At 43.8% G+C, this 25,893-nt stretch overlaps 1 protein-coding gene and 1 long non-coding RNA gene across 3 annotated transcripts in view; both read right to left on the minus strand.

Annotated features, from left to right (window-relative positions):
• Nucleotides 1-25,893, minus strand: part of LOC125721541 (NACHT, LRR and PYD domains-containing protein 6-like) — a 166,540-nt gene that overhangs the window by 19,131 nt on the left and 121,516 nt on the right. The window lies entirely within an intron of this gene.
• LOC125721571 (uncharacterized) lies at nt 5,524-7,180 on the minus strand. The gene is made up of 2 exons (XR_007385834.1): nt 6,758-7,180; nt 5,524-5,707 (listed from the first exon to the last, which is right to left on the minus strand). It is a non-coding gene; the product is annotated as an uncharacterized LOC125721571 (long non-coding RNA).

Consider the following 25,893-nt stretch of genomic DNA (forward strand, 5'->3'; position numbering starts at 1 on the left):
GGCCGGAGGACGTGAGGAGTTGGCGGGCGATGAGAGAACCGCAGAGCAGTAGGGCAGCAAGGAGACAACAGGAGAGGAACAGGAAGATGACAAGGGACATACAGGGCAAGAGCAGATACTGGCAAACCCTCTCTGGGAGACAGACATTCTGCCTGCCGCTTTCTTGGGCTCCTGTTGATTCTGGTGACCAGAAACTGGGACCAGAGTAACCGGAGTCTGGGATGAAGGAGGGACCCACGTAGCAGGACCCAGGGCACTCCAGCAGGACATCCTCTGGATCCATCTTCTCTGGGCTGGTGGCAGCCTGCAGGCATGTGCCGGTGGGACGTCAGGATAGAAAGTGGGCACCAGCAGGCCGTCAGGAGATGAGGTGGGCGCCGGCTGGACGTCTTGGGACATTGAGGTGGGTGCTGGCCAGGCATCAGGGGACAGCGAGGTGGACGCTGGCCTGACATTATGGAGCAGTGTGGCAGGTGTCGGCTGGTTACCAGGAAACCGTGTCAGAGTCTATGAGAAGCCTAGAGGCAACCAAGCATCACCTGTGTTGGACACTGTGGGTGCGGCCTGAGCGGCCCTCTGGGCCGGGAGCCTTAAGTGCGGATGTAACGACTGCAATGGCCGGCTCTCCTGGGCCAGATGCTGTAGATGCAGTGTCTTTCAATCACGAGTGCGCTTCCCTAACCATTACGTCACCACTGCTCACTACTATGTGTACTATTAAAAGAGGCAGTAGGGTCTTGTCCAGCCAGCTGACAAAACGTTTCCACATTTAATTGGAACGAAGGACGGTAGGAAACATCTGTATTGTGTGCAGACTTCCAATAAAACCATGTTGAAGCAAAGTCCGACCTCTACTGTGGTCCAGCACTCTGACAACCATAGAACTAGGAGTGAAGCCTGTTCTTCTGTGCTGGAGAGCTTTGGGGAGCATGTTTTGGCGAACAGGGGGATCACAGTAAATCCCAGAGAAGCATCATCGTCAGACTTCAAGTGACAATGAGGACGCAGGTCGCCCTACGGCAAACGACATGGAGACGGCGGGCTCCTTTTCTCCAGAGCACCCCACCTCTGCGGGGTTCAGCACACTCACTCCATTCCAGAGGGCCCTGAGGATCTCCGCTATAGCTGTCACACCCTCCACTTGGGAGTCCGGGGAGAGGGCGGCTATGCCCTCCGTCAGAGATGGGCCATTCTCTCTGGGGAAAGATGTACTGCGGCCTGAACCAGCGACATTAGGTATGCTTGACACAAGCAGCAGTGATCGGCTGTAGGGACCTGGGGAACCTACTGGGGCTTGTCGAGTTCCTTCAGTCTGTTGGGTGCCAGGATGAACGACTCTGGGAGCAGGTGTTGTCAGACAATAAACTGGGATTTACTGGGATCAAGATGGGAGGCTAGGGAACGAGCAACATGGAGGGCACCACATCAATGGGGAACACAGGGCCAGGAAGCACTTATACAGGAATAACAAGGGAACAGACTGGAGGTAGCTGGGAGTGTTTAACATGAGGGATGGAACGAGACGCGAGACCAACGAGCAGCAGGCATGGCTTATTAGAGCCACGTCAGGGAGGTGGCAGGACATGACGTTTGGGGCTATGGTTAGGGTTAGGCTTAGGTTTAGGGTAAAGTGTTTGTGGCAGAGAGCGGTCAGTAGTACAAGGACACGACTACGCCACCTGGGGTATTTCACCACAGGAAAAATTACTCTAAATTAAGAGCACACAAGTTCATTTACCGAATGGAGCTAGAGACGTGTTTGTACTATTAACAGGTTGTTGAAAATATAAAACAAAGAAACAAGACAAGCGCTTTAGCATCAACAACCTTAAAAAATAAACCAGCAACCAGCCTTTGGCCACTGGCTGACTAAACTCAAGCAGGAGACAGGTGTCCGGGGAAGTTGATCAAAAGGGGGAATAGAGTCCCTTAAACTAACACACACACACACACACATACACACACACACACGCACACGCACACACACACCTGTGCTCCACCACACTGATCCCCACACAAATATACTGCACAAGGTGAAAGTGTGAACACCACCACCCCAGACCAATCAAATCTTAGTCAGCCAGATCAATCGAGGCAGCCACTGCTCACAGTCTCCCAGAAAATACCCCAATCTAACCAAGAATCTGAGTGTTGAAAACTATGAAGAGTGCAAACAATGAGTAGCAGAATACAGGCTATCCCTCTGTATCAGTCCCAAACAGAAAGAAAGGGCGGCCCAAAGTCTGTTAAGTCGTAAAACTAGGGAATGAAACAGCTCCAAATGCAGGAAAAGGTGCGACGATCCTTAGCGCGTTCCAAGGCTCCCAGCACATCGCCGATGTCCCACCGAGGATCAGGAGCTTCAAGCAGCAGTTGTTGGGCGACATCGGACCGGCTGAGGACAAGACAAGACTGACGGAAAAGAAAAACTGACGTAGGAAACACAGCAGCCACAGTGCAGGTTCAAACTATTATTGTCTGACAAACCTGCTGGAAGAGGCATAAACTGAAGCTGACGAGCAACTGAAACTGTAATCCTGGCAACAACCGTAACTACAATTAAAACACATCAAGTAAAGCAACTGACAAGTAGCTATAGGCCTAGTCACCAGAATAACTTGCAACCACTGGAGCTGCAACACAGACACAAGAGAAACACTGCAATATAAAATATTACCATTAGCCATTTAAATCAAGCAGAGGATTAACGCTAATTAAAACAGCAAAACCTCCCACCAAGACACAGAATAAGTGTGAACCTCAGCCAGCATGCCAGCGTACCACGGCAGACCACTGCGGTGCGGAAGGGGAGTTACCGGACCGGGAAACGCCAATGACGCCTCCACACACTAGGGGTCCCCACACACACTTACCGGAAATAATCAACAAGTCCTACCCGCAAAATTCCACACTGCTACAGTTGGATGGCCCTGGGATTTTTCTCCAGAACCCCAAGGCTCAATGGAAGTACCGCGAGATTCTTAAACCCTTACCTGAGGGAGGAGGCTTCCAGCGTAAGGAGAGGTTCACCAGAATCCCCGGGCTGGATGGACATCGTTCATGCTTTACCTGGGGAATGAGGCTCCCAACTCGTGGTGACTTACCCAAGCCCTGGTGCTGGATCATCATTAAATGCTTACATGGGGAAAGAGAGACCTTACCCTTGGCCTCCAAGCCTGGAAGTACCCTGAGCTCTAGACCCAAGCTTAACCCTAACCCATAAGCATAGGTTCGCAGCATGAACGGTTCTCAAATGATACCAGAAAACCATACATGTTCTTAATCTGAAAATCAGTTCATCGTTTTCCCAGAAGGTGGCAGCACATCAACACTGCAAGCTTGGCACATCCCTTTGGATACAATGAGCTATCCTTACATTTTGAAATTTTTTAAAACTTATTTAAATCAGTAAAACAAATTACTTCCAAAAAGGATAGAATCATGTCTACCCAATACCACTTGGCACCATGTTAGTGTGAATGGAGTTTTCACTCCAGCCCTGAGGGATTCAGAGCAGACACAAAAGATTGTGAAGCCATGTGTGATTTACAGTGAAAGGTGACTGAACACAACGCACAGCCTCTGTTATGACTCCACTGTTCACCATGGTTCAGCACCATCTATATTTCTATTATTTTTAAGGTATTTTACTTGTGGTTTTACACTTAACATGGTATCGACAGGCTTGCTCCAAAGAGATCTCATTGTATTTACACAGTGACAGTAACGCTGCCTTATCTTGCGAGAGGAAGTAGCATATGGGTGCGCTGCTAACGTTAGCATTAGCAAACCTAGCTGCCTAGCAGTGTTGGTAGTAACTCGTCAGTGTAATTCCACTACTTTTGTTTGCACCATGTATTTCAACATCGACGCGATGTTAATGTGATCACTATGCAACCTTTAGCCCACTGTTATTTTCCTTGATTATGTAATTATACAGGGCAGGTCAGGCAGAGGGAGCAGACGCTGATGCAGCACATTGCCGCACCAACCACACGTCCAAACTGCTGGCGATCCTGGCCGGCGACCCCCCAGGCAGACACACGGTCGAATCCCACCCTTATTATAATTACTTTTATATACAGTAATTGGTAATTAGTAATTTTCAGTAGCTTGCACAAGGCTGCTGACTAGCAACGTTATTCGTTGGCTGAATCCGAAATAGCTGTAGTGCTACGATGCTGGATTGTTACAGGGACAGTGATAAATGCAGACCCCTTTATTCTGATTGCGTTAAAAATCAAATGTTTTTACTCAGATTTCATCCATTTGGTGGTGTGCTCTCTATGTGCCATGTGTTGGCAAAATAGAGCAGCGCACTGAATTGTAATGCCTGTATCTTGAAACGTAGCGTGTTGTCAGACTCTCCGACACACAGCTCTATGGTCCATACAGAGGAGATGAGGAACATGCAGTCTGCTAAGTCACGTGGTTACCTTTCGTTAGGTGGCTACGTTTACATGCCTTAACGCAATTAAGATGTTTTCATGTAAACAGATTAATCGGGGAGCTCATTTATAAAGGCTTCATGTGACTGAAAATGACGAGAAGCATTCATACATACATTTATAGGAAGATTTTGGGATTTACAAAGAAAAACGTTTTGTGAAAAAGACACAAATCTTGTGAACGAGGTTGAGAGATGCTGTTTCAACAGAATCCTGTAGAGGGCACTGTGTATGCTAAATCGAAGGCTCCAGGAATGTATTCGGCATTTATAATCATAAACAATAATAATTGAAATATTTGTGGGCAAATGGCTCTGAGATTAAAGTTTTTTTAAATGAATTTGTTTACATTTTTGGGCCGGCATGGTGGTGCAGTGGTTAGCACTGTTGCCTCACACCTCTGGGACCCAGGTTCGAGTCTCCGCCTGGGTTACATGTGTGTGGAGTTTGCATGTTCTCCCCATGTCGTCGTGGGGTTTCCTCCGGGTACTCCGGTTTCCCCCCACAGTCCAAAAACATGCTGAGGCTAATTGGAGTTGCTAAAAAATTGCCTGTAGGTGTGAATGGTGTGTGAGTGTGTCCTGCGATGGGCTGGCCCCCCCATCCTGGGTTGTTCCCTGCCTTGTGCCCATTGCTTCCGGGATAGGCTCCGGACCCCCCGTGACCCAGTAGGATTAGCGGTTTGGAAAATGGATGGATAGATGTATGATAGAATGATTAAGCTGTAGCACATTTCAAATAATATTTCATTTGTAACACATTTGTTCTCCAAACTTCTACATTTTTAACCTTTGGCCACAAGATCATCTTCTTCCTGCCAGTATCTTTTCTTTTCCTTTGATCCTCGGTTGTTGGAATCTGCTCTGCTGCTTGGAAGTTCCCTGGGGAGTTAGTGTTGGGGGGTTCTGGTGGAATGTGACCATCGGCAGCCATGGGCTGGATAGCGCTGTGGTGCTCAGCCTGGCTCTGTGCCCTTCTAGGGGCTCTGTGTCCTTTGTTAGCACAAACATTTTGCACACCTGACATTACCATGCATACAGTATTTCTCGTATTTTACAAAATACAAAAACACTGATCTGTAGAAAAAAACATTTTATTTCATGAACTAAGTCAAATATGAATCATAAAACACAATTAAAATACTTTTTTTGAATACATGCCTCAGAAATTGCACATCCCTGATTGTGCGTTACCTTCATGCTGCCTTGAAATTTTTGATTTCTTCACTGTAGCCCTATGTTATACAATCTAATCTTAACCTTATGTTAACTGATCCTATTTTTATTTCTTAAAATATTCCCTCCACCACCCCCCTCTGAGGAGGACTGCTTTATTTATAATTAATCTAATCCTATGTTATACAATCTTATCTTAACCATATCTTAATTAATCTTATTTTTATTTCTTAAATATTCCCTCCACCACCCCCCCCTCTAAGGAGGACTGCTTTATTTATAATTAATCTAATCCTATGTTATACAATCTTATCTTTACCTTATGTTAACTGATCCTATTTTTATTTCTTAAAATATTCCCTCCACCACCCCCCTCTGAGGAGGACTGCTTTATTTATAATTAATCTAATCCTATGTTATACAATCTTATCTTAACCATATCTTAATTAATCTTATTTTTATTTCTTAAATATTCCCTCCACCACCCCCCCTCTAAGGAGGACTGCTTTATTTACAATTAATCTAATCCTATGTTATACAATCTTATCTTAACCTTATCTTAATTAATCTTATTTTTATTTCTTAAATATTCCCTCCACCACCCCCCCTCTAAGGAGGACTGCTTTATTTATAATTAATCTAATCCTATGTTATACAATCTTATCTTAACCTTCTGAATTAATCCTATTTTTATTTCTTAAATATTCCCTCCACCACCCCCCCTCTGAGGAGGACTGCTTTATTTATAATTAATCTAATCCTGTTATACAATCTTATCTTAACCTTATGTTAACTGATCCTATTTTTATTTCTTAAATATTCCCTCCACCACCACCCCTCTGAGGAGGACTGCTTTATTTATAATTAATCTAATCCTATGTTATACAATCTTATCTTAACCTTATCTTAATTAATCTTATTTTTATTTCTTAAATATTCCCTCCACCACCCCCCCTCTAAGGAGGACTGCTTTATTTATAATTAATCTAATCCTATGTTATACAATCTTATCTTAACCTTATCTTAATTAATCTTATTTTTATTTCTTAAATATTCCCTCCACCACCCCCCCTCTAAGGAGGACTGCTTTATTTATAATTAATCTAATCCTATGTTATACAATCTTATCTTTACCTTATGTTAACTGATCCTATTTTTATTTCTTAAATATTCCCTCCACCACCCCCCCTCTAAGGAGGACTGCTTTATTTACAATTAATCTAATCCTATGTTATACAATCTTATCTTAACCTTCTGAATTAATCCTATTTTTATTTCTTAAATATTCCCTCCACCACCCCCCCTCTGAGGAGGACTGCTTTATTTATAATTAATCTAATCCTATGTTATACAATCTTATCTTAATTAATCCTATTTTTATTTCTTAAATATTCCCTCCACCACCCCCCCTCTAAGGAGGACTGCTTTATTTATAATTAATCTAATCCTATGTTATACAATCTTATCTTAACCTTATGTTAACTGATCCTATTTTTATTTCTTAAAATATTCCCTCCACCACCCCCCTCTGAGGAGGACTGCTTTATTTATAATTAATCTAATCCTATGTTATACAATCTTAAGCTTACCGTAACCTATCCTATCTCATCCTATCTTTCTTATCTTATGCTATGCAATCCTATCTTATTCTTATACTATGTTATCTTATATAATCTTATCCTAAACTTATGGTAATTCATCATGTCTTTGTAAAACATAAAATGGCATACAAGTTAAGACTATCTTAACTTGTCCTATCTTATTATATACAATCTTAACCTTATCCTATCTTAATCTTATCCTATAGTACCTTATGCTATAGAACTACATGGTATTTTATCTTATCCTAAGTATGTATGACAACTCTCGTGTAATTATGTGCTGAATCTACAGGGAAATGTAGCTATGTGCATCTGACTGATAGCCCATCTCCACACCCATCTCCTGAGCACTGGGCATGGTACTTAGCTGCTCCAGTGCATCAATAGGAAAGATGAACTCATCTTCATCAATCCTACGCCTCTTGGTTGAATGAGTACCCTCATTATCCTCATTCTTCCCCTGTTTCGCTAAGTTAATTTCATTTAAATGTCTGTTCCAAAACTCCTGACACCAGTACTCAGTAAAGCACTTGGCGTCATAGGTCATTTTAGAGTACTTTGTTACATAATAGTTATACAACCAATAGAATTTTTCCAGGTGAGATGAGGCGGCTACAGCCTGTGCTGGAGCCTGAAGCAGATGGGTCAGATGAACCAGGCCTGGAGCTGAATATGGATGTGGAGCTGGGCTTACAGGTGTGAGTAAGTGTGGGGATAAAACAGAGGAGCCCATAAAAAGAAATGGGGATGAAACAAAAGGGGAGGGGGCTGAAGACGGAAATAAAAATGAAGAGGAGGAGAAGGTTGGTGAGCTGGGCTTAGGCTCTAACCCCTTCTGTTGGTCATACCTCCTTCTTCGCCCTGACCGGCCTCCCGCCGTTTTTCTACGGCGGCCTGTGCCCTGCTAACCCCTGCTGGTTGCCACCGGGATGGCAGCAGATCCAGGAGAGGCAGACGTGGTCAGGGAGCTGGCTGCCGGCGGCCTGGTGCGGCACTTCTTCCGACGGCCAGCATCACTGGAACTGGTTTGTCCTTTGGGATTATAAAGACAGGGGACAGCATATTTAATTTAAATGAAACATTATGTCACTGTACAACAACACTACATCAGAACCATCACAGATATCACACTTGGCAGTCGGTATTGCACACTAAGAAAAATTCTGCAGTCTTTATTGGATACAGGAAACACACGCTTGGGAAACTTATGCGCTGGTCTTGACTTGGGCCGTCTGCGTTTCAGCAGGGGAACCTGACCTATAAAAACAAGCCAGTTTGTGCACAGATTCCCTGATACGCAGAACAACAGCGAAAAACAACACTGGAAAGGTTCATGTGCATCAAATATAGCAGCCCACTCAATCCAAATGCTGGCATCAACAACTGACTATTAAGTCAAATCCTTTACTTATCTTACACTTTCCATAAGTTGCATTATTTATTCACTCTCAAGGTACCAAACTAAGATTTATGCTTTTTCTGATTACTACCGCGTTTCCCCGCAAATAAGCCCTAACATGATTTTTCAAGAAGCTCGTAATATAAGCCCTAGTTATTGTCCCATGGATTGTACGGTAACTAGAATGAGATGCGGTTATACTACGAGAAGGCTACATGGACAAGAGGCGCTCATTTAAGGACAGAGTTATTGCTAAACATGAGAGATTGGGGACACTGGTTCTACAGGAAATTGAGTTGCGAGATATTCAGGACGGAATTTGGAACTTGGAGATTTACGATGATGTTCCAGAAGAACATGACATTACGACTATATTTGAATAAACATATGCAGTATACAGCAGAATTTTGTTCATGAATAAATTCACCGTCAAATTGTTTACATGGAAAGATACTGTTAGAAGATGACATGATGTCTGTGTTTGAATAAATGTGGATTTTTTTCATGAATACCGGTAAATATACTGTAGCATGTTATACTTGGGAAAATACTACCTTAATATAAGCCGTAACGCGTCATTTGGAGCAAAAATTAATATAAGACCCTGTCTTATTTTCGGGGAAACACCGTATATTAGGACATATTCAGCTGTTACTTTACCACTTCATGATGATTTTCTCTGATGTTTAAATATAATATAATGCAGTAGACATGTAAAAAGACTCCCGTATATTAAAGCTAAAGGTGAACTACTTTATTATTTAGACATGTACTTCTAAAACAAGATAATAGAACAGAAGATTCAAGAAGACTAGTCAAGCATATTCTGACTTTAACTCTTTAAGTGCTGAGTTAGTCTGGGCATCATTTTGCCATCCTTACCTCGGCCAACTGGACCGGGGATGTATTCCGGGGCGATCCGCACACTGACTGCACCTTTCGGCAGCAGCCAGTCAATCCTCTGGAGATTCACGGTGGTTTTCACGATGGACATCTTTCGCGTCTTCTCTCTTGCTGATAAACTGCAAGTCTGAGCTGCTTTAAATGTTCAAATGAAAACTCTAAACGGAAAAGAATTGTTATGATTCGGTTGCTAAGCTACGGTGGCCGATTGGTGTCAGAGCGCTGCAAAGTCTTCAAACGCTTTAATCAAATGACGAAACATACGATCTACATTTACAAAAGCGCAGAAACGTAGAAGTACCACAAATTTTTAAGACAAGTTTAAAAACATATAAGCGCTGAAAATCCGCTCACAACACAGTTGTGAAGTTTCTGGGTGACAAAGAAACAAGACGGACCAATTATGGTTTAACTGTATATCGAATGTTTACGAAATGTCGATATCTTATCAAAACAGGATATAGAATGAAACACTACATTATATCAATCAATCATTCGGTCGCCATTAAAAATATAGAATAATATTCCTTCCTTGTTATAAGTAACACGAGAGCTGCGGTCTTGAAGTTGCACAGACTCCCAGAATTCATAGCGATAATTACGCGACCCATTCAATTAGTGGGTTTTTTGATAATTGGGAATGGGGAGGAGCCATTGGGTGCGTTCGACTTCACTTCGGTCTGACTCCAGCTGACGTGAGGGGGAGCGCCATCTGCCGGCGGCTGCAGGAGTGTAATATAATAATATAAACTGTAATATAAACTGTAATATAAACTTGTAATATAAACTGACAGCAGCCAAACTAGACAACTTCTACTCCTCGTAGTGCGAGACCTGACTGAGATGGCCGCACTGCCAGAAGGGTGTAGATACATCTATACAAATATCACCTGCATGCACATTACTTCTTCTACAATAACCAACTCCTGATCCAAACTGCTAGCAGTGAAAAGATAGCTGCCAGGAAAAAGATGAAATACATTTATTTCAAGGATTCAAAGTTTTTATTGTCATGCACAGAATACAATGCAATTCTTACTTGAATGCCTTCTTCACAGACTAGTCGATTAAACACATAAAGCAGCGCAAGATTACAGTAACTAACAATAAATAAACGATTAACTTATGTGTACTATTAGAGCATTTATTGAAACTTTACTTCTTTACAGGCTTTTCGGGAGAAATAGCAGATAACGCATCGGAACTTCCAGAGATACAAACGTCATGCTAAAATTGTTCAGCCAATAAGGGCAAAGTTGTGTCACGGAGGCAGTTCCAGTTTGTGCAGCCGGCTGAGAGGTTTTTTTTATTATTTTTGTTATTGAAGCTTTAAATTACAACAGAAGTAATAGCTGACCAGTGACCATTAAGATTAACAAAACAAACAAGAACATTTACGAGACATTTACAAAATAAGCCAGGGGCACATAGTAGCGACATTTACAGTTATGCCGGCTGAAAGGTGCTGCACGATCTTACTTGCTCTCTGCACGTGCTGCACGATCTGTCACGATCGTCTTGTAGGTTTTTGTACCATGTGACTTGGTGACGTTAGGTGACGTTTTGCAGGGCCGGCTTTATGTCGGACAAAAGAAATCTAACCATGATGCAGTAATTCTAGTGGCAGCAAAGCAGACTAACCAAAGATCTCATAGTAAACAAAGGAATGTGATACTGCAGTTAAGTCTCAAAACAAAGCTTTTACAATGTTAAATAGTACTCACAACTTTCAGAATTTGATTGAGTACAAAAAGTTGCAGGCTAACGTAAGGAGGGTAGTTAAATGAGCAAAGAGGGAGTTTTGGAGGTCCTTCTGTAATTCAGTAGGACGGGAAACTGACATTAGTAAAGTCTGGGGAATGATAAAAAAGATGCATGAGATTAAAAGGGAGTATGGATATTCAGTTCTAAATGATAATAACATAATAACAGTTACAGATGGGGAAAAAGGCAAAATGTTAGTTTTGTGGTTTTTCATTCCCTGCTAAATCAGAAGTCAGAAGCCGCTGGTGTAGATCCAAATTCAGTCTTTATTGCAAACAAGTTACAACCAAGGCCGGACACTTAAAGTGTGTCCAGTACTGTTTTATACCTATTTTTATACAAGTTCTTATCATTTAACAATATCTCGTCACTTAAGCATCATCATTCCTTCAACCATTCACAATCATTGTTTTTTACATCAATCCACACCCCTAGGTGATAAGTTTGTCCATCATTTCTTTTACTGTTTGGTCCCTCAGCCGAACATAATGGTGGTGCGACCATCTCCAATTGGTTTTTTAAAAATGCTCAGTCGTGAACTTTTGGGGAACTCGGGCGAATACCTTCCTTCAGTAGCAAACCTTGGCAGCTTCACCCTGTTGCACATTGTCTAATTAGAGGGTTGATAATATATTTGTCATTCAACATAATGATAAGGCATAACACTAATAAAGGTGGATATTCATGCATTCAGGGCTAACATAAAGTAGCTAACAGAAAGTTTGAGGCTAATACAAGGTGCAAATACATACTCAATTGATTACATTGTGTTGATTACATTATAATGATTACATTGTAATGATTACATCACGGGTATTTGGCATGCTTTTTAATAATACCGTAATGATTATATTCTACATTGTATAGTGCTAAATAATATCCCATATATTTCCCCCCTTTGGGATTCTAAAGAGTCCCACACACAATTCTGTCCATCCAGCCTAGGAGGGAGGGCTAAAACCCTAAGATCTAGGGAAATTCCACTCCCAGCCCGCCACAGGCGCGGCCCCCCTTCGGGGTCCATGGCTGACATGGCTCACAAACTATCAACACTCAGAATCAACCAACAGCAATGAACTCCCCAGGATACATTGCATATATTATCAGGAATACATAATCTACCAGGAGTACATCACCTACCACAAGCTCATTACATAAACATATACGGCTAATGCAAAGATAACTGAAAGGTTAACTGATAACACTGTAGATTACTATAACAGGCACTCTGTCATGAGCAGGAAAGTCCCAGGTGTCGTGGGCGGCAGGCAGGCTGCAGCGTTTCCAACATGGAGTATTCACAGGCGGTACGGCCGAACTTTAGCTATGGGCAGGAGCGTATCCAAGGTGTCTATGTCGCCATCCATTTCCGTGTTGGTCCAGGAGGTTGCCGCTCCAAACGGTCCTCCCACCACTCTAAACATTGCAGCTATAGTCGCCTGCTGAGACAGCGCTCTTCCCACTAGGGAGCGAACAAGAGGAAGTACACAACAAAAGATTAGTAGCAAAGCAAGAATGAACACAGCACCCACACAGAGTGCTTTCATAAGGGCTTACTGCCAACTACCCCACATATTATAGCACCAGTCAAACAACCCGTCATGTTGTCCCGAATTTCTCGCCATCTCATCCTGTAACCCCTGCAACTTTCTCATACCCTCAGTAAATGAAACATCCAGGGCTGTATTATTGGGAATAAATGTACAGCACTGATCCCCGAACAGCACACACACTCCCCCTTTTTCTGCCAGGAGCCAATCCAGGGCCACCCTGTTCTGTCATGCCATCAGACTGGTGGCCTGAAGCTGCTCCCCCAGAGATGCGAGTGCCTCCTGAGTATAGTTGGTAAACCTCTGCTGATTATAGTACAAATAATTTTTCCATTCCACATTTTTGTTAACAGTAGGCCAAATTAATGATGATTCAAACCCTGCAGCTATCTCACTTCTCACCTTATATTTCTCTGGAATGCCCCTCGGCTGGCATATGGCATCTATATACACACTGGGATCATCTTCGCAGCTCGTAACAAACCTGTGGAACCTAGAGGGCTGTTTGTCAGAGTAAATATCCACCTGGCTAGCTAACATCCCCCTAGTGCAGAGGCCTCCATAATTATTGGGGAGAGGAGGCCTCAATCCTCCCTCCTGACCACACAGCCACCACGTATCTGCCAGAGGTACGCTCTGGTTCTCTAATGCTTCCAGCGGAATGCTCCATACTTCTCCATTCTGCACTTGGTCGCCTTTCACATCCCAAACAGTTCCACAGTCTCCCCCGGAGATGCCTACCTCCTCTGTCCCATTATTCTTAAAACACTCACAAGGAAGTCCCTTGAAAAAACTCAATTTCTGCCCCATAATATATCGCTGTCCACCTTCCCAAGGCCTAAACTGTCCACCCTATAAGCATATTTAATATTTCCCTGGTATATCAGGCACCAATATGGACAGTACTGCATGCGCACTTTCGGACTAGATTTAAGTTTGCATACTTTATCAGGGGAATTAAACCATCCTGACACAGACCCTTCCAGACTCTTCTAACTCTCTCCATTCCCCAGTCTCCACACTGGTTATTAGTGTACGGGAACGGGACTCCCTGAGCTGGAGGCTCTGCACTCGCACACACCACACAATCCTCCTCCCTAATGAAGCAGCGGTGTATCAGCCCCTTTATACCACCAATTTCCACTATTATGTTTTGGTAACCCATCCTGGTTTACGTCATCTTGGGTATATCCTACAGTTTGCTCACTCTTCTCACTTCCATAGCTCCCACCTACATCTCTCCGCTTTCGCTCATTGTCACCTGAGAGGTTATTCAGCATCAGTGGACCAGGTCGAGTCAGTGAAGTCAGTTGTCCTGAACTCTCCTGTCTTGTGGTCCTGCTGCACACCCAGACCTGAAGGGCCTGGTATATCATTGGTAGAGTAGTAGTAGATATCTTTATTGCCATTTGCACAGGAACAGGTCAGTAGAAGTACATTGGAATTCTTGTGCGTATCTCCCAGAGTCATTTTTAAAAAATAGAGAGACAGAGGAGAAGAGACAGTTTTTTAAAACATTAAATAACATAATATAAAAAATGTAAATAATAAAAGCAGCCAACACACTAATTCCAGAACGTAATACAGTAAGTGGTTACACACTGTGTACAGATGCAGATACAGGATACAGAGTGCATGGCCTGGGTGTGTGAGTGAATTATTTCACAGAAATAATATCAAGACAGTATAATGTACAGAAAAGTGGAATATTGCACATGTTTGTTAGACTATTGCACTGAAAGAGTTATTTGACTACCTAAGGGAAAGAATGAAAGTGAGGCTGTAGTGCTCTGATGTGTCTGATTGCCTCTTTGGAGTGGTAACTGTCCAGGTAATGTCCACGGGGGGAGTGGGGGGCCTGTATTTCATACCCACTTTAATGTGCTTAGCCATCAGTCTAACTGTGGCTGGGATAAAGCTGTTGTAGAATCGTGTTTTGTAGGCGGTCATGCTCTCTGGCCTGCGGTGTCTTAGGTTGTATCATAAAGTTCTTCCTCCTAAACAGGCATAATGCTGGGTGATGTTGATCACTGAGTATGTTCTGAGTTTTCCTCCGACAGCATTGTGTATTTAATGTGTCCAAAGAGGGGAGGTCAGAGCCAATGATCCTTTATGCAGTTTTTACAACAACTCCTTGAAGAGATTTCCTCTCACTGCCACTGGTAAGGATACTTTCAGTGATTCCTCTATAGGTCTGTGTGAGAGGCTGACGTCTGAGTCCTCTATAAGCCTGTGTGGGGGGCCGACGTCTGAGTCCTCTATAGGCCTGTGCGAGGGGCCGACGTCCGAGTCCTCTATAGGCCTGTGCGGGGGGCCGACGTCCGAGTCCTCTATAGGCCTGTGCGGGGGGCCGACGTCCGAGTCCTCGATAGGCCTGTGCGGGGGGCCGACGTCCGAGTCCTCTATAGGCCTGTGCGAGGGGCAGACGTCCGAGTCCTCTATTGGCCTGTGCGAGGGGCCGGCGTCCGAGTCCTCTATAGGCCTGTGCGAGGGGCGTCTGAGACCACTATAGGCCTGTGTGAGGGGCTGACGTCCGAGTCCTCTATAGGCCTGTGCGGGGGGCCGACGTCCGAGTCCTCTATTGGCCTGTGCGAGGGGCCGGCGTCCGAGTCCTCTATAGGCCTGTGTGAGGGGCGTCTGAGTCCTCTATAGGCCTGTGCAAGGGGCTGACGTCCGAGTCCACTATAGGCCTGTGCGAGGGGCTGACGTCCGAGTCCTCTATAGGCCTGTGTGAGGGGCGTCTGAGTCCTCTATAGGCCTGTGTGAGGGGCTGACGTCCGAGTCCTCTATAGGCCTGTGCGAGGGGCTGACGTCCGAGTCCTCTATTGGCCTGTGCGAGGGGCGTCTGAGTCCTCTATAGGCCTGTGTGAGGGGCTGACCTCCGAGTCCTCTATAGGGGCTAGTCCTGATGTCCGAGTCTTCTACAGGCCTGTGTGAGGGGCGTCTGAGTCCTCTATAAGCCTGTGCGATGGGCTGACCTCCGAGTCCTCTATAGGCCTGTGCGAGGGGCTGACCTCCGAGTCCTCTATAGGGGCTAGTCCTGACGTCCGAGTCTTCTACAGGCCTGTGTGAGGGGCGTCTGAGTCCTCTATAGGCCTGTGTGAGGGGCTGACGTCCGAGTCCTCTATAGGCCTGTGCGAGGGGCGTCTGAGTCCTCTATTGGCCTGTGCGAGGGGCGTCTGAGTCCTCTATAAGCCTGTGCGATGGGCTGACCTCCGAGTCCTCTATAGGCCTGTGTGAGGGGCTGACGTCCGAGTCCACTATAGGCCCGTGTGAGGGGCTGACGTCCGAGTCCTCTATAGGCCTGTGTATACATCAAATATCATATATATCCATCCATCCATCCATTTTCCAAATCGCTTATCCTACTGGGTTGCGGGGGGCCCTTTCCCGGAGGCAATGGGCACGAGGCAGGGAACAACCCAGGATGAGGGGCCAGCCCATCGCAGGGCACACTCACACACCAGTCACTCACACATGCACACCTATGGGCAATTTAGTAACTCCTACTAGCCTCAGCGTGTCTTTGGACTGTGGGGGGAAACCGGAGTACCCGGAGGAAACCCCACGACGACATGGGGAGAACATGCAATCTTTGTCATCGTCTACTGGATATAAAATATCTTCAAACTGGATAATAAACAGATCAATCTTGAGAAATAAAGTAGCTATTTTAAATATAGAATAATTAACTGACTTACACTGGAACAGACCCAATACAGAAAAAAGTATTGCAATAATAACATCATGTAGCAAAATTTGTCAGAAGGTTTAGTAGTGACTTGGCTCGAATCGGAAGAGATGAAGAAAACAAAATTATAAATGAGATTTACTGCTTTAACCTGCAAACCAGTCATTCGTCTTACTGATACAGAAAAAATTGTAGGAGGTGACTTACAGAATAAATTGTATGATTATATATAAACATAAGGCAGAAGGAGCCTTTGTTAGATTGTGGCAAAAATGGCTTGAACAAGGTGAGCAGAACTCAGCCTATTTCTTTAGGCTGGAAAGTCAGCAAGCCTATCATCAAGCTAATCATGACTATGTATAGTTATTGCAGTCACTGGATGATTAAATAAATCCAGACAGTAGTAAAACTGCATATAGTTCACAGTACATGGTAAACAAACCAAGTCGGCTTGCAGCTCTAATCAAAGCGTGTTCTTCAGAGTGCCGTCTTGACTCCTTCGTCCTTGTACAACATTTAATGCCACAACCTCATACTAACAAGTGAGACTGGAAACGAAGGAACCGACCAAGATGGTTTTCTCGCACTGCCCCCCGGTGGACATGACCTTCAATCCTCCAGATAGATGTAAACTACGCACGCAAGTGTAGTCGTGTCGTGTGAAGTCATGGCCCTAAAGCACAGACTTAGGAGATGTTCAGTGTCACAGCCAGTTTGGGTAAGACTGCAGGTGCCGTCTTAGGACAATATTAATGAATCTGAAAAAAAGTACAGTCAGCGAATGTACAAAAAGGGCAAATGTGAGGGAAGGAAGCCCCCCCCCCCCCCCCGAACCTCACTGCTCATAGACAGCTCACACAAGATAAGGATGCAGATAAAAGGTTTTGATGAGCTGTAAGTGATACCAAACGTTCCTGCTACCCAAACAAAGCGAGGGCAGTTTCCCAGCTTTCAGCATTACAGTGCATGATGACATCTAGGACAGGGGGCCCTTACCCCACCGCCCGCCGCTTACTTGGTTTGGATCCCCTGCTGTAGCTACAGCCCACACTAGGCAGTGAGGAGCAGCCCCAGTGTCAGCCATTCCTGCTCTGACTGACTTCAGGGGGAACAAAGTGCATCAAAGCCCACAGCTACTCTCTCTCATCTGACTCCAGTTGTGTGTCACCTACACACTGGGTCAGACAATGTGTTTAATACATTAAACTGATCTTTACTGAATAACAGGTCTGTGGCTGGAAAATCATTATTAATGACTGATTTTAATATCAGGATAAACCTTGATTTTTATGCGTTAAACTGAAATGGGGTCAAATGAAAACTATGCAGCAGCCCTGATCAAACCAGCTACTCCTACCTGCCCTTTATCAGTGAGACTAGAGCACTTAGGGAAGGAGGTGGAGCCGCCGCCTTATTTAATGGGTTTTAATTATTTTTACAAGTCAGGCACTACTTTCTGTCAGAAGGGTAATTATGAATCTGAATGAACAGAAATTACATATGGAGTTCCTCAAGGGTCCGTTATTGGCAGTGGGCAGTGGTGGCTTAATGGTTAGGGATGCGCACTAGTAATTGAGAGATTGTTGGATTGAATCCCCGACCAGCAAGGCACTGCTGAGGGACCCTAAGCAAAGCACTGCTCTCAGGGCGCTGAATTAGCTGCCCCTTGCTATGTCACGATGTCACATATGGGTTAAAAGCAGAGGACACATTTCGGTGTTGTGCACTGTGTGCTGTGGTGTGTCAACACTGATCACCAATTAGAATTATAATCCTCACTGAGCCTCTTTGTTCAACATCTACATGCTTCCATTTGCTCAGATTACGGAACACTATAAAATCTCTGTAACACTTAAGGCCATGTTGTTAGTAATTAAAAAAAAATCACAACAAATAATAATCCATTCTTATGCATTATAATCATGGCTTTAAATATTTATCAAAAGGCATAACACATTATAGGCATGCTTATTATGCATAATGAATGATGTATGAAGCTTTCATCTTTAGTGCCCTATAAATACCTTCATAATGCATTATAATGATCGGTATAAGCATTAAGGATGCTTTGTATTGCATTATGAAGGTATCTATAGTGCCTTATAGCTGAGTGTGTCATAAAGCATTCATAAAGCGTTATAATGGTGGATATAATGTGTTATGCTTTTTTATAAATATTTATAGCTGTGTTTATAATGCTTTATGAGTGCAGTATAATTAAGCAATAACATATAAGAAGATACTCCGGTATATCATGGCTGTGATTCGGTCAAAGGTAGAAGGCTATAGGCCACCACAAAAAAAAAAAAAAGTTCTCATAACATCAGTGCAAGTGGGAGGGGCCATCGTGTCCAAACCGTCCGCATACCTGGATAATTCAGTCAATCACCAATATAGTTTTGTCTAATATTTCCGGTGCCAGCAGTAAAACAACTAGCCAGCTTATTATCGGAGTAACTTTGCATTATAAATGAAAACCAGGTCTAATAAATAAAATAGTGGCACTTGAGTGGCGAAGAGATCATGAGGCAGATTGCAAAGTTCAGTTATTGGCATCTTTAATAGCGCGATCGGTAAGAGGACAGTTGGCAGCTTATAAAAACTTACTCTGGAACAGATAAGAACAAATCCAACAAAACGGAATACATATGAACCTTTACTCTCACTGTCACCTATGTTCATTTTTTAAACTGGTGGAAATGCAGGCAGGTTCTGAAAAGGCATCAAGTGACAACCAGCCCAGCACCGGCTCCATGTTGGTGGAAATGAGGCATCAGTACAGTGTTCCCAGGTGATCCACCCTTAAGATCCACCCAACAGAAGCTGAAACTAGCACAATAAGAGAGAGAGAAGGATTTCTCTCTAAACCAGATACGGAAAAGCTTGTTCATGTGTTTATTTCCAGCAGGCTAGACTATTGAAATGGTGTCTTTGCAGGTCTTGGTAATAAATCAGTCAGACAGCTGCAGCTCATCCAGGATGCTGCCACCAGAGTCCTCACTAACACCAAGTAAGTGGAGCATATCACACAGCTCCTTAATCACTGCACTGGCTTCCTGAGCATCACAGGATTGGTTTTTAAATATTATTACTTGTGTACAAGGCACTAAATGGCACTAACTTCCTTGAACCTTGTGAAGCATCCAGACCCCTGAAACTTTACTCAGTGTCCCAGAATGAAGACCAAACAGGCTGAAGCAGCTTTTAGTCTCTATGCTCCCTGTCTGTGGAACAAGCTTCCTGAAGACCTGAGGTCTGCTAACACTGTCGGCTCATTATAATCAGGGCTTAAAACGTTACTGTTTGCTGCAGGTTCTCAATAAATTAAATCAGCAGGAGTTGAGTCATACGCTGCCTCTACAATGTCACTTCTTTTAAGTTAACTGTTTGTTTTTTGGGCTTTTAGACTTTTTAAAATTGTCTTTTAAATTGACAATTGTCACGATCTCGCTGGACGCGGGTAATCGCACAGGTGGGCGAGCAAGCGGAAAGCAGGCAAACAGGCAGGATTCAGGGTATACGGGGGTTTAATGGGGAGACTCAGGACTGAAAACATCTGACGCCGACTAACATCTATGACTGACAAGGGAAACAGGTAAGACCAGGACTTAAATAGGACGGGACTAATCAAAGTAAGTGGACAAAGCTGGAGACGATCAGGGAAGCACAAGTGGGTAATCAGGGGGCGTGGCACACACGAGAAGTGGACGAGCCGGGCAAGACAACAATGAACGTGTTTGTAAGTCCCACACCAAAGTTCTGAAGTACCGAAAAAGTATCGCAGTTGCAGTGGTGCTTTTTGGTACTGGAACTTCTGGTACTGGTACTCGACTGGAAGTTAATGGAAAAGGGAAAGAACCAAAAGTACCGAACCTGGTGCAGTGGAAAAGCACCCTGAATAAACTTGCCTTACTTAGCAATGGGATTCAAAGTCCACCGAAATAAAAAGCTCATGTAAATGTGAAAGACCAGGAGGCAGCGGAAGAGAGAAAGAGAAGCTCCACTAGCAGTAGAAAATGAAACACAATAAAACACAATAAAACACACTCCACCTCATACAGGGAGAGAGAAGCGAGTGTGTGAACAGACTCACAGTGTAAGAATTCTGCTCTGGTCCTGGGCACTAATACCAGAAGGACGGTGTCTTTGGTAACTAGAAGGAGACAGAGAGAAACAGGGATGTGAGTAAAAGGAATTTACTTGTGAGAGATGGACTTCATTCACTGTGGAGATAACAGCAGTGGGGTATTATCATTATGAGTGACAATAACAGGCATTTTAACAAACGGCAAATCATGCTAAGTGACACATAATACAGATTTTTGGTTTCTGTAATGTAGAAGAAACATGTTTCATGTGATCTGGGTTTTGCAGCCAGTAGAATGTGAAGCTCTTTCACCAGTTATCACAAAGATTTAAACTTATTGTAAACAAACTGACTTGGTCACACAAACGTGCGGCTGACTGTACTGCATACTCTCTCTGCAGCTGTTCAACCCCAGGGGTGAGCCCCTTCAGCCAATCAGTCCTCTAATTAGTAATCCAGCAAAAGCAGCCCTTTCTGGGTAAGATTGGCCAGCCCTGGTCTATATTAACATGAACAGACTAGAAAATGTATTAACCTGGTGATGGATCTCTGCCATTTTCATTCTGCAAACATTCTCCAGTTGATCTTTCAGCTCAGAAACTGCCTTCCTCAAATTCCCAAAATCAGATCTGGGACTGACAGAGATTCTGGGTCCAAATCCAGCTTCAGGAGTGACAGGAAGAGCCTGGCGCCTCTACAGACACACAGTCTGATTAAACAGCTTCATCAACACAAATGTGTATTGCAATCTAATTAACAGAACCTTTAACATCTGACCAATGACAGACTAGTTGAAATACAAATGAGAACATGCATCCATTTGAATACTCTGGTTTTCTTATTGCCAAAGTAGCTGTTCTGTTACCTGGAGGAAATGGATGTGATCTTCAGTGTGTGAAAGCTGCTCCAGCTCAGTGTCTCCTCTTCAGTTCATCGATCTCCTGCTTCAGTCTCTCCATGTCTCCTTCAGCCTGACTCACTGCAGCCTTCTCCTGATCTCTGATCAGCTTTGTCACCTCAGAGCGTCTACTCTCAATGCAGCGGATCATCTCAGTGAAGATCCTCTCTCTGTCCTCCACTGCTGACTGTGCTGAGCTCTGTTGGTGACACAGGGAGCAGAGGACGGTAAATTACAATTGGCCCCTTTTGAGACTCCAGAGAGCCTCATTGTACAATAGAGATGTGAGCCGACAGGAGGTATAAAAACAGCACAGGACTGGGGTTTGGAGCGACACCATGCTGGACGCCTCAGGTACTGAAACCCATCCTGCACTGATTGGAAATGATCGCTCATTAAGCTCATACACTGTCAGCTGCAGGGATTTGGCAGAGACTGGTGGCTGTATGGGGCAGGTTGGTTGTCACCATTAGGTCTCAGTTTAATAGGTGACTTTTTTAGTGTTTATTTGCATTACGCTGGGTTGTGAAAAGTTGCATTTTTCTCAAATGGGCCTTTTATGGTATTTTTTAAATAAATAAGCTACTACTGCTGCAACACTTGGTTAAACTCTGTAATCCAGCAACTTTATCCCACTGACCCAGAATAACCCACAGCAGCATTAATTTGATTAATCCGCACAAGTCTGTAAATCTGCAATCTGTTGAATCTGAAAGAAGATTCATTATGATCACAAGCCAGCTGTTATCTTCTCCTCAGGTTCATACTCACTGTGAATGAGGCCACAGCCTCTCTCAGCTCCTGCAGCTCCTTCTCTCTCATCTGAATTCTCTGCTGAAATTCCCTCTGTGTTTCACCCATTTGTTTCTACAGATAGGAAACAAGACGACAAAACAAGTTTGTTTCATTAGCTGAGATTACATTCATTTATCATCCTGTCCAGGGTGGACCCCAGCCTTGGGCCCTATGCTGCCTGGGAAAAGCTCCAGGCACTCCCCCTGACCCTGACCGGGATTACCGGATAGGAGATGGATGGATGGATGGATGGATGTTCATTAATGATTTATTGATTGTAGGTAGGATTCAATGGACATAGACCCTTTGGTCCTGTTTCCACCTGGTATTAACATGCGTCCTGGGTGATCCAATCACAAGTGGACATCGCTAATTACCCAGGACGCATTGAAGATGCATTGAGATCCGATCACTCAAACCACATTGGGAGGTGGTCTGGGCTGCATATGGCCACATTCTTATAGCAATGTGAAGGCGAATGTGTCCTGGGCTGCACTGCAGGACCGGCTACTCAACTGACGTCCTATTAGATTGATGTCAGATCGCATGTCAGTTGATAATGGGCCACTGTGTATAAACTGCACTGTGAACAACAATAATGCATCTTTTCTCCTGCGACACTGAAACCTCTGAATCTGCTGGGAAGTTGGTTTAATATTGGACTGTTGTGACCCATTCATATGGAAACTGTGTCAAAGTCTGCATCGTTGATGTTCCACGCAAATTCAGAAAGGAAAATGTGTAAAATGGGATTCATTAAAGATTCTTCAGAATTTGAACATATCATATATTTAATGTGCATGTTGGGGCGCAGCCTGGTGCAGGCAGGGAAACAAGGTGAGGATCCACTTAAAAGCTCCAAGACAAAGGGAATTAAGGAGACTGAACCAAACTGGAAAGACACACAATAAAGGAACAATAAGGGGTCAAAACTCACCAGGGAAAAAGTAGCTAAGAAAATGACACGTAGACTAACAGAGGGAATGGGGCAGCTAGTGATGTTAAGCTTGACAATAAAAAAGCGATTCACTACATTCTGAAGCACAGCTTCAGTTTCCTTCGTTCCACCCTGAACACGTGACCATGGTTATCTGAAGCTTCATTCTACACTCAACCATGTGACTGCTTTGGAAACTGAAAATGTGGCACAATCCTCATTACCGGTTTCAAACCTGTTGTACAGCACATAAGTTGTAATCATCATAATTTTATAATAATTCATTTTCTATAATTAATTTAATAATAATAATTATTATTATTATTAGTCATTATTGTGTCCAAGGTTCAGTTTACTTGTATGAATAGATAATATCAGATTTGGGTGAGGGTATTACCCAATAATCTGTATAATTTTCCCAGTATAGAGACCAAGAAACAAATGATTGATGAGGCTTTGGTCAATATGCACAACCCTTCACCATAGTGGATAACGCAGGATTTAGGGAGGTTGTGGGGATCCTGGATCCAACCTACATTCTCCCATCCAGGCAAACATGAAAGGGTTTGGTGACAGAAACATTTAAGATAGAAAAAGAGAAAGCAAAGGAAGAGGTGAGAAAGGCCAAAGCAGTAAGACTAACATCTGACATGTGGACATTCATACATATGGAAGCTTATTTAGCAGTCAAATGCCATTTTATAAATGATAAGACTGAGCTGTCGACCTTATTATTGGGAGCAGGAAAATTCCCAGAGTCTCATTCTGCAGAAAACATGGCTGCAGTCGAGGCAGCCTGATGGAGGAGTGGGGAATACAGAATAAAGTCCGATGGCTCACACTGACGCTGCACAAAATGTGATTGTCTGTGTCAGACACACAACCTGCATTGCAGGTTTCTGTAGCCAATCTAATGCTCAAGCTGCTGTAGCGAACTAACAAAGACAGATGTGAGACAATTAACCAATAACAACAGTGCAGGGAAAACAGGCAACAAGTGCAGTAACTTATATTAATGAACACAAGACTAGGAAAACTCCCACAAACACTGAAAGTAAGAAACACACACAAGGAATTCAATACTTAGAAAGTACAGAAACATGTGGAACATAATAAAACAAGGCACAAGCTTCACAAGCAGAACAGAGAACTAACAAACACTGGGAAGAATAGAAAAGCAATAATTAAATGAAAGAGGTGAGGTTGGTTCCTGACCTGCCTCAAACCCATAACCAGCTGGTCCCAGCCTCTGTGTCACACACTCATCCCATTGAGTCAAATGCAGCCATGTGGGGAAAAGGAAGAACACACTAGGGCCAAAGACGATGAGAGGACAAAGGGGATGGACAGCGATGGCTGCTGGCCACACGGGGAAGAGACAGAAGGACAGGCACTGAGACGAAGCTTCATTATTTATGTCAAAGCTGCTCCACGCGTTATTAATATTAGTGAAATGTGCCGGTAAAAATGACATGAAGGTAAAATTAAAGCATGTAGGTAAGAATGTGTGTTCAGTAGCCAAGCAAATGAAGGCGTGAATAGAAACATATAATAACAGTGTAATTGTTTATATAGTTTTATATTGGGCTGTCCGGGGGCTTGAATTCCTGGTTAGATATTCAGTCCCACTCCAGCCCTGACTACTTTTACTTCATTTGTTCCAAGTCAGACATAATTCAGCATATCAGACAAAACAATGAACCTCTTTGTTAATATTTTCATAAATTTTGAGCTTCACTGGTTATCATTGAAAGCCAAAATATTATCCTATGGCAACCAACACAATGCATTAAAGGCTGAACCCTTTAACCTTGAATAGAAAAGTATTAATCTACGTACATCTTAGTACCGAAAGACCTTTTATAACATGTACATTTGTACTGTGTTGATGTAGGTAAGGTAAGGTAAGGTAAGGTAAGGTAAGGTAAGGTAAGGTACGGAGGTAAGGAGCACACACTGAGTACAGTGCCTTACTGCACCCACCACACGACGAACCACCTCAGGGATGAGAACCTGAGTGCAGCCGTGCAGTGGGTGACACCTCAGCACCACACCAGTCCCAATGGAACAGTGTGAGTTTTATCCGGTGGCTGCAGTGAGCTTGTGCTGTTTTGCATGGTGGAGTTTATTGTGAAGCTGCAGGTCAGTTTCACAGTAAGAGGCCAGACACACCAGGCAGGACTTGACAGCTTTGTGTTTTCTCCCAGTACAGACGTCACACTCCACATCTCCAGGTCCAGCATACTGGTCAGCAGGAGTAGCTGCTTGTAGTCCAGTCTTCTTCAGTTTCTCCACCACTTCAGCCAGCATGGTGTTTCTGCCCAGAACAGGTCTGGGTATGAAGGTCTGTCTGCACTGGGGGCAGCTGTAAACTCCAACATGATCTTCCTGATCCCAGCAGCTCTTAATGCAGCTCATACAGTAACTGTGTCCACAGGGAATAGCCACTGGATCCTTTAGTAGATCCAGACATATTGCACAGCTGAACTCGTTTACATCCACTGCAACTCTGGCTTCTGCCATTTTACCACGAACACTGATAGGATTCAGTCTCATTTTCTCTCACAGTCGTCTGTGTGTGACAGTGGGAGGAACTTCCTGCTTCTCAGACTGCAGCAGGTGTGGTTTTGGACTGAGACCAGACT

This window comes from Brienomyrus brachyistius, unplaced genomic scaffold (genome assembly GCF_023856365.1).
Source record: "Brienomyrus brachyistius isolate T26 unplaced genomic scaffold, BBRACH_0.4 scaffold34, whole genome shotgun sequence".
Taxonomy (NCBI): Eukaryota; Metazoa; Chordata; class Actinopteri; order Osteoglossiformes; family Mormyridae; genus Brienomyrus; species Brienomyrus brachyistius.